Consider the following 13,367-nt stretch of genomic DNA (forward strand, 5'->3'; position numbering starts at 1 on the left):
AAGGATGGTGAATCTGTGGAATTCTTTGCCACAGAAAACTGTGGAAGCCAAGTCAATGGATATTTTTAAAGTAGATATAGATAGATTCTTGATTAGTATAGGTGTCAGGAATTATAGGGAGAAGGCAGGAGAATGGGGTTAGGAGGGCGAGATAGACCAGCCTTGATTGAATGGCAGAGTAGGCTTGATGGGTCGAATGGCCTAATTCTGCCCCCATCACATGACCTTATGACGTGTTCCGAGGTACAGTGAAAAGCTTTTGTTGCGTGCTCCGGTCAGTGGGAAGACAATACATGATTACAATCGAGCCTTTACAGTGTACAGATACATGATAAGGGAATAACGTTTAACACAAAATAAAGCCAGTAATGTCCAATCAAACATAGTCCGAGGATCACCAATGAGGTAGATAGTAGTTCAGGACTGCTTGCTAGGTGTGGTAAAATGATTAAGTTGCCTCATAAAAGCTGGGAAGAAACTGTTCCAGAATCTGAAGGTGTGCATTTTCACACTTCTATAGCTTTTGCCTGATGGGAAAGAGAAGAGGGAGTGGCCAGGGTGCGACTGGTCCTTGATTATGCTGCTGGCCTTTCCAAGGCAGCATGAGGTATAAATGGAGTCAGTTGGTCAATGTGTTGGTTTGTGTGATGGCCTGATCATTGCTTCAATGTGGGTGGTCCAGGAGAAGTTGTCGGGTATATTGACTCCTTGGAATTTGAAGTTTTCAACCATCTCTATGGAGTATGTGTAACACTTCGCTTCCTGAAGTCGATCACTACTTCCTTTGTCGTGCTGACATTGAAAGGTTGTTGTCTCAACACCAGGACACGAGGGTCTCGATCTCTTCCTGTACTCCATTTCATTATTATTTGATATCCGGCCCACAATGGTGGAGTCGTCGCTGAAGTTGAAAATTGAATCATATTTGTACGTGGCTGCATAGTCGTGCATACAAGGAGTAAAGAAGGGGGCTGAGAACTCATTGTTGTGGAGCTCCGTTCCAGCCCTTTCTGCTCCATCCCCTTAACGCAGTTTGATTACTCAACCATGCGGTTCCATCTCCTCTTTCACAAGTCCTACTTACATTCCACTTAGTGGTCAAATTGACCTTCCCTTGGTTATGTGTAATAACCATTAGTTGTCCTTTTGCTGCATACCCTCCACACCCCTCAGGGCATTGTACTTCATACTTCCCTACTGCGCATGCTGTGTTGGCTGGACATGTAAAGCTCTCCTGCGTTCTACTGCAAGAGTCCCTTCTCCAGTCCCCATCTCTTCTCGTAGGAACGACTGATGTAACCCTCGAGTTCGTCTAGACCGAACCTGATATGGCTGCTGCTTCTTACATGGAAAACTAAATTCATCTGTCAGGCATTGGAAATTAAACTGGCACAAAGCATGTCCGCAGGGTACAACCCAATAGGCTTGGTCTCTCGATTGTTTAGCTCTGGTCTTATTAAACCATCCTGAGCAGGGTCTTATTCTTTCTGCCTTCCAGGGTATTATGCCATTGCCTCCTCTGCATATCATCTGATCGTCTTTACATAAATGTCATGGAGTAAATACAGATTGACCACAATCCCATATAGATCTTGAGTGCACTTCCCCTAATAGCGGGAGTAACAATAGCAAAATGAACATTATTTTACAATGCTAAGCATTATATAGTTTGAGATTTCAGACTGGATGTCAAAGTCCTATCGAGACCTTCGGCTTGATTCCATCGACTAAACACATCAACAATAACTAAGCAATACTTATAACTATGTACACGTGGCAATTCAATAAAATCAATTTGTAAACCCCAATGTATTTTGGGGTGATACCATGTAGCATTTATTACACCCAACATCCCCCTCTTACCAGTATAGGTAAGAGAGTGCACATAATGCAACAAAACAGGTAAATGCGCATTAGGGACACAAACTTTGCCAGAGGCAGTAACCCAAAACGAGTCAGATTCACAAGGGGAACACCCATCCTGGCTCCACTGGTGTCTCTCAGCTTCGGGGGCATCCCCCTGAAGCTGGCAGAATTCTGAAACACTGGGCATAGCGGTAGTTGCAGAAAACTGCTGTTGTTCACCTGAAGAAACGAAAATGGTAGGGGTCAGGGCCTCTGTGCATACCAATGTGTCAACCAATGCATTCCCGAAAGAAATGGGATCCTTGACAGATGTATGCGAATTACATTTAATGACAGCCAAGGTTTTCGGGAGTGTTAAACCCGCTAGTAGATTTCCTGCTGCAGTCAAAAAGCCCCCGTGCTGCCACAGGTTACCAAAATCATGTGCAACCCCAAAAGCATATCGTGAGTCGGTATAAATATTAGCACGTTGGTCAGCGCAAAGGTGGCAGGCCTGCGTGAGGGCAAATAATTCAGCCTGCTGGGCAGAATGAGGTGTACTGAAAAAGGCTAGGGTAGGCAGTATCCTCAATCTCTAGCGCCAATCATGCGGATTCTTGTTTGTGGCGCAACTTAACCCTTTCACCAACGGTTGTCTGGGACCTATCCATATTCCCTGATGCTGCCTCATAATCGGAGGGTAGTCCCGAATATCCTGGCGGGGAGGGTAGAACCGGGACTGGCACCACTGCAGCCGGTGGCTCTGCCTGTGGGGCTGTGGGGATCGGACACGTCCAGGGTTCCTCGTCACCCTCGGATTCCTGATTATCTAATAAAGCCGCTATAGACTCCAGTGGTTCGGATTCTGCCTTTTGTTGTTGTTGGGCGGGATATATCCCTTTGGTACCGGGTTTAAATTCATCTCGAGCTCAGGTATCACGGTCAAGTCTTAGATCATACACCTTATATTCCGCTTGCAAAATATCACATGTTTTCGGTATTCCCAACCTATCACACACTGATATCCCTCTACTACTTGCATTTTCCCTCCAACCTCGCTCCCTCGACTCCTGATGGCGCTTCTGCACCCCCTCTCTCCATTCTTTAATCCTCTTGGATAGTCTCTACATTCCATTCACCTCCCACCGGCCAGGCCTCATTTCCCAATCTTTTCATTAACGAAGCAAATAAATAAATAAATAAATGACACATGTGTTGTACCGGGGCACCGCCATCACTCTTATCCAAAGACTGTCCCATATGTCTGATTGCCAATTATCCGAAATTATGTTACCAATAAATACTACCAATAAATATCACCAAACGATCAATTTCATCCAGACCAAGACAATGACAACAAGAGTGACCGCCCCTTACCTTCCAAATCCGGAACCTTATCCTTATCCTTATCCTTGTCCTTATCCTTGTCCTTATCCTTATCCTTATCGGTTCGTCTGTGAATCTCAGTTGAACACGAAATCAACCCCAAACGAGGGACTTCAGTGTTCAAGAACAACGGTCGAGAAGTGCACTCTGTCTCCTTCGGACGTGCTTCAGTCACCGCTGCCTCTTAGTCGTTCGTGGTTGACGGTGCCAAAGAGATCCTGCCGACTATGCCAAATGTTGTAGTCTGTGGCCTATTAGAAAAAACAGGCAGACAGCCGAATTCGTTTAACCTCTTTATTCTACTCACCCAGGTGGGAGAGAGTTTAGAAACCGGAGCGTTGAGAAACGCTCAGGAAGCTAATGTAGTCTCTCTCCCCGAAAGCTTACATTTTACACCTTTTATACCCTGAATACATGTGCCTGTATTTTTCCATCACTGCCTTATATGGCATGTTTACAATGCCCTATAAATCTTTATGTGTCTTTCGGGACCGCCGTGTCCGTCGTGTCCATCGTGACCTCTTCTTTCTTGGGAACAAAGGGCAGCCCATATGGCAAGATGTTCTTCTTAACACTTCAAAGCTTTGAGGCCAGTTGCTGATATCAGAGGATACAATCAGCCATAAACCACGCTTCCATGCTGACAATAGGATGCCCCAGGAATAATCCGAGCTGGAGCTTTTACACTCCTGCAATAAAACCCACATTGCTGCATTCGTAATGTGAGCCCTTACAGTGAGAGGGGTCAGAGATGATCTTGCCCGCTTGCTTCCTGGCCCTTGCAATGTACAGTTCGTCAATGGGGTGAAGGTTGCAGCCAACAACCTTCTCAGCTGTGCGAACGATCCATTGCAGCCTCTGGATGTTGTGCTCGGTGGCTGAGCCAAACCAGACCATGATGGAGAAGGTGAGGATGGACTCAATGAGAGCAGTATAGAATTGGACCATCATTGCCTGTGGAAGATTGTGTTCTTCAGTTGCCACAGGAAGTACATCCTCTGTTGGGCCTTTTTGACTGTGGAGTCGATGGTGGCTCCCCATTTAAGGTCCCTGGAGATGATGGTTCCAAGGAACTTAAATGACTCCACAGATGTGACTGTGGTGTTGATGGTGAGTGGGGGGAGGCGAGGGGGATCTCTTCAAAAGTCTACAAATAGTTCCACTGTCTGGAGAGCATTGAGCTGCAGGTTGTTGCGATGGCACCAGGACGCCAGCTGTGTCACTTCCCATCTGTAGGCAGATTCCTCCCCATCCTGGATCAGTCAAATCAAGATAGTGTCGTCCGCAAACTTGAGGAGCTTGACAGAGGAGTCTGTGAAGGTGCAGTCGTTGGTGTAGAGAGAGCAAAGGAGAGGGGAGAGTACGCAGCCTTGTGGTGCTCCGATGCTGAGGGTCTGCGAGTCCGAGATGTGCTTTCCCAGCCTCAAATGCTGCTTCCTATCCATCAGGAAGTTGATGATGCACTGACAGAGGGTTTCAGGCACAGTCAGCTGGGAGAGTTTGTAGTGTAGTAGCTCTGGCACAATGGTGTTGAAAGCAGAGCTAAAGTCCACAAACAGAATCCTGGTGTAGGTCCCCTTGTGGTCCTGGTGCTGGAGGATGAAGTGCAGGCCTTGATTGACTGCGTCGTCCACCGATCTATTGGCCCTGTATGCAAACTGCAAGGGGGCTAGCAGGGGGTTTGTGATGTTTTTCAGCTGGGCCAGCACAAGTCTTTCAAAGGTCTTCATGACTACGGAGGTACGTGCGACAGGCCTGTAGTCATTAAGACCAGTGATCCTTGTCTTTTTGGGTACAGGGACAATAGTGGGACTGTCGTATGTTGAAAGGCAGGAGCGATTGGGCTTGTATACACTGGAATTTAGAAGGATGAGGAGGGATCTTATTGAAACATATAAGATAATTAGGGGATTGGACACATTAGAGGCAGGAAACATGTTCCCAATGTTGGGGGAGTCCAGAACAAGGGGCCACAGTTTAAGAATAAGGGGTAGGCCATTTAGAACGGAGATGAGGAAGACCTTTTTCAGCCAGAGAGTGGTGAAGGTGTGGAATTCTCTGCCTCAGAAGGGAGTGGAGGCCAGTTCGTTGGATGCTTTCAAGAGAGAGCTGGATAGAGCTCTTAAGGATAGCGGAGTGAGGGGGTATGGGGAGAAGGCAGGAACGGGGTACTGATTGAGTGATCAGCCATGATCGCATTGAATGGCGGTGCTGGCTCGAAGGGCTGAATGGCCTACTCCTGCACCTATTGTCTATTGTCTATTGTCTATTGTCTAGTGGAGACCTTGAAGTAGGCAGGGACAGTGCAGGTTTGCAGGGACTGGTTGAAAATGTCTGCGTAGATCGGTGCCAGTTGTTCGGCACAGAGCTTGAGGGTAGAGGGGGAAACATTGTCCGGTCCTGGAGATTTCCGGCTTTTCTGTTTTCTGAATAGCTTCTCCACTTCCGCAATTTCTAGTAGAGTGGATAAGGGAGAACCAGTCGATGTGCTATATCTGGATTTTCAGAAGGCCTTCGCAAGGTCCCACATAGGAGATTGGTGTACAAACTTAAAGCACACGGTATTGAGGGTTCAGTGTTGAGGTGGATAGAAAATTGGTTGGCGGACAGGAAGCAAAGAGTAGGAATAAACGGGTCCTTTTCGGAATGGCAGGCAGTGACTAGTGGGGTACTGCAAGGCTCAGTGCTGGGACCCCAGTTATTTACAGTGTATATTAATGATTGGACGAGGGAATTGAATGCAATATCTCTAAGTTTGCGGATGACACGAAGCTGGGTGGCAGTGTTAGCTGCGAGGAGGATGCTAGGAGGCTGCAGAGTGACTTGGATAGATTAGGCGAGTGGGCAAATGCATGGCAGATGCAATATAATGTGGATAAATGTGAGGTTATCCACTTTGGCGGCAAGAACAGGAAAGCAGAGTATTACCTGAATGGTGACCGATTGGGAGAAGGGGAGATGCAACATGACCTGGGTGTCAAGGTGCACCAGTCATTGAAAGCAAGCATGCAGGTGCAGCAGGCAGTGAAGAAAGCGAATGGTATGTTTGCATTCATAGCAAGAGGATTTGAGTTTAGGAGCCGGGAGGTTCTGCTGCAGTTGTACAGGGCCTTGGTGAGACCGCACCTGGAGTATTGTGTGCAGTTTTGGTCTCCTAACCTGAGGAAAGACGTTCTTGCCTTAGAGGGAGTACAGAGAAGGTTCACCAGATTGATCCCTGGGATGGCGGGACTTACATATGAGGAAAGACTGGATAGACTGGGCTTGTACTCGCTGGAATTTAGAAGACTGAGGGGGGATCTTATAGAAACATAAAATTCTTAAGGGGTTGGAGAGGCTAGATGCGGGAAGATTGTTCCCGATGTTGGGGGAGTCCAGAACCAGGGGTCACAGCTTAAGGATAAGGGGGAAGTCTTTTAGGACCGAGATGAGAAAACATTTCTTCACACAGAGTGGTGAGTCTGTGGAATTCTCTGCCACAGAAGGTAGTTGAGGCCAGTTCATTGGCTATATTTAAGAGGGAGTTAGATGTGGCCCTTTTTGCTAAAGGGATCAGGGGGTATGGAGAGAAGGCAGGTACAGGCTACTGAGCTGAATGATCAGCCATGATCATATTGAATGGCGGTGCAGGCTCGAAGGGCCGAATGGCCTACTCCTGCACCTATTTTCTATGTTTCTATGTTTCTATGAGTCATTCTGTGAGGATGTGCAAATTGGTGATTGCAGATGGGGTGGGGGGGTTAAGGCTAATCTTTGCAAACTCCAGCCAGTCTCTGAGTAGGTGTGAATTACTGCTTGGGGAGGAGTGGGTGGGAACGGATCCAGTCTTTGCAAACTGGAGTCAGTCTTTGAGTACGTGTGAAGTAGTGATTGGGGGTGGGGGGGAGGAGGTCCCAGGGTTATGTTTCTGTTTCTCGAACCTGCAGTAGAACTCGTTCAGGTCGTTGGTCAGCTGACGATTGTCCAAGGAGCGTGGGGTTTTCCTCTTGTACCTGGTGATTTCTTGCAAGCCCTTCCAAACTGAAGAAGGGTCATTAGCTGAGAACTTGCTCCTCAGCATCTCAGAGTACCTTTCCTTTGCAGCATTGATTTCCCTTCTCAGCTTGTACTTGGCCTGCCTCGAGAGGTCTGCATCCCCACTCCTGTAGGCCTCATCATTTGACTGGCAGAGCTGTCTGAGTTCTGCTGTGAACCAGGGGTTTGTTGTTAAAAAGAGACATTCTGGTAGTACTGTCGTAGTACGCTGCTGAGATTGGCTTGATTCAAGTCTCCAGCTACAGCGACCAGGGCTTCAGGTTGTTTTATCTCAAGGCTATTGAAAGTGGAGTGCAGTTCATTCAGTGCAAGCTTTACGTTTGTGTGGGGAGGGGGGGATGTAGACTGCTGTTGGGGATGGAGTGGGATAGGGGGGAAAGGAGTGGGTGAGTGGGGGGAGGGGTGGGTGAGTGGGGGGAGGGGTGGGTGAGTGGGGGAGGGGATAGAGTGGGTGAGTGGGGGGGAGGGAGGGGGTTGGAGTGGGTGAGTGGGGGGAGGGATGGAGTGTGAGGGGGAGGGGGTGGAGTTAAGGAGGGGGGTGAGGTAGATGGGGGAGGGGTGGGTGAATGGGCGGAGGGGGTGGAGTGGCTGAATGGGGGGGTGGGAGGGGGGATGGAGTGGGGGGGGAGAGTGCCGGAGAGCTCCTAAGAGTGGAGGGGAAGGTGAGGTGCGGAGGGGAGGGATAAGGGGGGTTGAGGACTAAAGGGAGTTGAGGGGGGATGGTGGGGGGGAGAGGGGGTGAAAAGGGGCATTGAGGGGGGATTGAGTGGGGGGGAGGGGAAGGGGGGTAGTGGGGATGGGGAAGGGGGGAGTGGGGGAGGGGAGGGTGCTACACCAATTCAGGAGAGCTTTGGGCCCAACGGATGGCCGTCGGATCTACGCGTGCGTGGTTGGGGGACGATTTCCATTTTGTGTTCAGCTCTGGCACGTGTGCAGTTGGGGGAGGGTTGCTATTTTGTTCAGCTCTGACCACACGCTCGACGCCCGATTGGCCCGGGTCCCACGTTGGGGGAGTGCCAGTGCTCCCCGCTCTGATTGGTCACCGGTGCGTCCTGATTTGCTCCTGTCACTCACCTCCACGTGGGGTCCATTGATTGGCTACAACCTCCTGCTCAACGTCTGATTGGCCCTGGTTACCACGACAGGTCGAATGATTGGCTCCGACCTCCCACTCGACGCCCGATACCCTTCCCTATCCCCCCTCGCCCGCCCACGGCCTTGTGAGACACTCCCCGCCCTCGGCCTCGTGAGACACTCCCCAGCCGGCCGCCCATTTTTGGAAAAGACCTTGGATCCATATCGGCCTCTTTATTTTACATAGGATCTTTACTCCTACAAGGACCGGGCAATCTGGAGGAGCATTAAAAGGCTGTTGTGCCAAGGCTGTGTGCGGATTATTAACGCAGAGCCCGATAACTTAAACATGGGCTCACACAGGCAAAGCATCGTGCCTGAAATTAGTGGGCCGGGTTTCAAGGCCAACGAACATCAAGTCACCACTCGGGAGACTGGCGATGCGTCCAGTCAATCTCTCCCAGGAATTGCTAAACTCTCACTGAGCTAATTTGAGGAAAGGATGTGTGAAATTCTATAAACTTCTCACCACCTCGTGGGCGTTGCAATAATTGGGGCACCATGGGTGTGTATTGGTCTGAGCTCCTTACTGAATCTCACCTGTTCCAAATCATCCACTGAGCAAGCAAAGTTTTCCCCTAAAAAATAAAGACTTCTACGTTGTAATTGTTTTGTACTGAGAATTTCTCATTCACTGGTTCTTTATTGTCACGTTTACAATGCACAGTGAAATTCTTGCACCTATTGCCATATTTTGGCGCCATTCCCAAAAGAGAAAGTGAAAGTCCAAAGTCTGGTCCACATGCAGGATGTACTGGAGTGCCTGATCCAGGTGATCCCCAGGCTGTTGGAGGGTCTCTTCCATCACCCTCAACCGGCTCGGCCCGCCAACCGCAGACCCTCTCCTTGTCCGACTTTCTCTGTGTCCCGGGAGGGCACCTCCTGCAGCCGACCTTGATGGCCTAGAGGCAATACCCCGGTCCCTCTCCTACCGGCCCAGTCCTCGCGTCTGTGGTCACCACCCTCTCCCCCCTCAGGCACTTTGCTTTCTGTCTGCCAACCAATTTTCTATCCATGTCAGTACCCTACCCCCAATAACATGTGCTCTAATTTTGCCCACTAATCTCCTAAGTGGGACCTTGTCAAAGGCTTTCTGAAAGTCAAGGTACACTACATCCATCGGCTCTCCCCTGTCCATTTTCCTAGTTACATCCTCAAAAAATTCCAGAAGATTAGTCAAGCATGATTTCCCCTTCGTAAATCCATGCTGACCCGGAACAGTCCTGTTACTGCTACCCAAATGCTCCGCAATTTTGTCTTTTATAATTGACTCCAGCATCTTCCGCACCGCTGATGTCAGACTAACTGGTCTATAATTTCCCGTTTTCTCTCTCCCTCCTTTCTTGAAAAGTGGGATAACATTAGCTACGCTCCAATCCAGAGGAACTGATCCTGAATCTATAGAACATTGGAAAATGATCACCAATGCGTCCACGAATTCTAGAGCCACCTCCTTAAGTACTCTGGGATGCAGACCACCAGGCCCTGGGGATTTATCAGCCTTCAGTCCCATTAGTCTCCCCGACACAATTTCCTGCCTAATGTGAACTTCCTTCAGTTCCTCCGTCACCCAAGGATCTCTGGCCACTAGAATATCTGGGAGATTGTATCTTCCTTAGTGAACACAGATCCAAAGTACCGGTTCAACTCGTCTGCCATTTCATTGTTCCCCATAATAAATTCACCTGCTTCTGTCTTCAAGGGACCCACATTTACCTTAACTATTTTTTTCCTCTTCACGTACCTAAAGAAGCTTTTATTGGCTAGCTTACCTTCGCACCTCATCTTTTCTCCCCGTATTGCCTTTTCATTTATTTTCTGTTGCTCTTTAAAAGAGTCCCAATCCTCTGGCTTCCCACTCTTCTTTGCTATGTTATACTTCCCTTTTATTTTTATGCTGTCCTTGACTTCCCTTGTCAGCCACGGGTGCCTCTTACTCCCCTTAGAATCTTTCCTCCTCTTTGGGATAAATTGATCCTGCAACTTCTGCATTATTCCCAGGAATACCTGCCATTGCTGTTCCACCAATTTCCCTGCTAGGGCCTCTTTGCCGTTAAATGTGGCCAGCTCCTGCCTCATGCCACTATAATCCCCCTTGTTATACTGTAATACTGATACTTCCGATTTTCCCTTCTCCCTCTCAATTTGTAGATTAAAACTTATCATATTATGAACACTGCCTCCTAATGGCTCTTTTACCTTGAGTCCCCTTATCAGATCAGGTTCATTACACAACACTAAATCCAGAATTGCCGTCTCGCTGGAAGGCTCCAGTACAAGCTGTTCCAAGAATCCATCTTGGAGGCACTCCACAAATTCCTTTCCTGGTGTCCAGTACCAACCTGATTATCCCAGTCTACCTGCATGTTGAAATCTCCCATAACCACCGTAGCATTACTTGCGAAATGCCAATTTTAACTCTTGATTCAACTTGCACCCTATGTCCGGCCTACTGTTTGGGGGCCTGTAGATAACTCCCATTAGTGTCTTTTTACCCTTACAATTCCTCAGTTCTATCCATAATGATTCTACATCTCCTAATTCTATGTCACCCCTTGCAAGGGACTGAATATCATTCCTTACCAACAGAGCGACCCGACCCCCTTTGCCCACCTGTCTGTCTTTTCGATAGATCGTTTACCCCTGAATATTCAGCTCCCAGCCCTGGTCCTCTTGTAGCCATGTTTCTGTAATTCCCACAACATTATACTTGCCAATGTCTAACTGAGCCTCAAGCTCATCCACTTTATTTTTTATACTTTGCGCATTGAAATACAACACTTTAACTTCAGTAATCACTCCCCTCTCACACTTGGCCCTGACCTTACTCTCTTATCCCATCTTGAACTTTCCTTCCCATTTATTCGAGAGTCTTTTGCAATTTTTCCTGTATTCGCTTCCCCTTTAACTCCATCTTTATGCTCCCCATTTGTCAACCCCTCCCCCCCCCCCCACTACTTTGTTTAAACCCACACGTGTAGCACTAGCAAACCTGCCTGCCAGATTGCTCTCTCAAGGTCATAGCCTCAGAATTAAAGACTGATCCTTTAGGAAGGAGATAAGGAGGAATTTCTGTAGTCAGAGGGTGGTGAATATGTGGAATGCATTGGCACAGTAGGCTGTGGAGGCCCCGTCAATGGATAGTTTTAAGGTATAGATAGATTTTTGATTCGTACGGGTGTCGGGGGTTATGGAGAGAAGGCAGGAGAATGGGGTTGGGAGGGAGATATAGATCAGCCATGATTGAATATCGGAGTAGACGATGCACAGAATGGCCTAATTCTGCTCCTATCTCTTATGTCTTTTGTGACTTTTGTGAGCACAGGAAGGAGATTGAGACAACAACCTTTCTCTCAATGTCAGCGAGACAAATGAGATACAGGAGATGGTGATCGACTTCAGGAAGTGAAGTGGTACACATATCCAGTTTGCATTGACGGTGCCGAAGTAGAGATGGTTACTTTTACCAACAACGTCTCTTGGTCCATACATATTGAAGCAACGACCACTAAAGCACACCAAAACTTAGGAAGTTCAGCATGTCCCCAACAACTCTCACTACCTGCAGATGCACCATAGGAAACATTTTATCAGGATGCATCACAGCTTGGTTTGGGAACAGCTCCATTCAACACAGCAAGAAATTGCAGCGAATTGTGGACATAGTCCAGACCATCACACAAACCAACCTCCCTTCTATCGACTCCATTTATACCTCACGCTGCCTCGGCAAGGCCAGCAGCATAATCAAGGACGAGTATGACTCGGGATAGGCTGCATTTGGAGTATTGCGTGTGAACAATAAACGTATACATTGATTATTCACATGTACCTAGCTAGGTACAGTGAAAAGCTTTCTTGTTGTATGCTATCCAGTCAGCCAAAAGCCTAGACATAATTACAAAATCATGTCATCCACAGTATAAGCTAATGATGTTTAGTGCAATATAATGTCCAGTAGTGTCCGAGGGTCTCCAATGAGATAGATGGCAGGTTAGGACCGCACTCCAGTTGGTGAGAGGACGATTCAGTTCCTGATACAGCTGGGAAGAAACTGTCCCTGAATCTGGAGGTTTGCATGTTCACACCTCTGTACCTCTTGTCTGATTGGAGAGGGGAGAAGACGGAGCAACCAGGGTGAGACTGGTCGTCGATTATGCTGCTGGCCTTGCCAAGACAGCATGGAGTGTGGATGGAGGCAATGGATGGAGGTTGGTTTGCATGATGGTCTGGGCTACGTCCACATCCCACATTGTGCCCATTTCTTTCTAAACCTGTCCTATCCATGTACCTGTTCAAATGTCTTTTAAATTTTGCTATAGTACTTGCCTCAACTACTTCCTCTGGCAACATATTCCACCACCCACTGTGTGAATTTTTGCCCCTCTGCTTCCGATTAAATCTTGCCCCTCTCACCTTATTTAAAGCTGTAAAGTAAGTGTTTAATTTTTGTATGTACAGTAAAGGAACAATGAAATTCTTACTTGCTGCAGCTTAACAGTCCCATTTACATAAAAACACACAAATGATTAATGATACAAGACAGCATTCAAATTATAGACCCAATGAACTGCAGATTTTCGTGGCAGATTGCAAAGAAAGACACAGTGTGATGGAGTAACTCATTGGGTCAGGTGGTACCTTTGGAGAACATGGATATGCAATGTTTTGGGTCTGGTCCCTTCTTCAGACTGGTTGTAGTAGCGGGTAGAAATCTAGATGAAAGCAGGGGCAGGACAAATCCTGGCAAGTGATAGGTGGTGATTGCAAGTGAGGGGAAGTTGGGGGTTCCATTGGCAAATGTGCAGTCAAAAGTCAGAAATGAAAAGACAAAGGGCCATGAGATGAGGAGACAAGAGGAGTGAATTGTGAAGCCAGAGGGAAGATTATAGGTGGAAGGAGAGAGCGGGAAGGGGAAAGGGGACCGTACATATGTACAGATGTAACATGCCAGACTCATAACCAAA

This window comes from Rhinoraja longicauda, chromosome 11 (assembly GCF_053455715.1).
Source record: "Rhinoraja longicauda isolate Sanriku21f chromosome 11, sRhiLon1.1, whole genome shotgun sequence".
NCBI classification, from domain to species: Eukaryota; Metazoa; Chordata; class Chondrichthyes; order Rajiformes; family Arhynchobatidae; genus Rhinoraja; species Rhinoraja longicauda.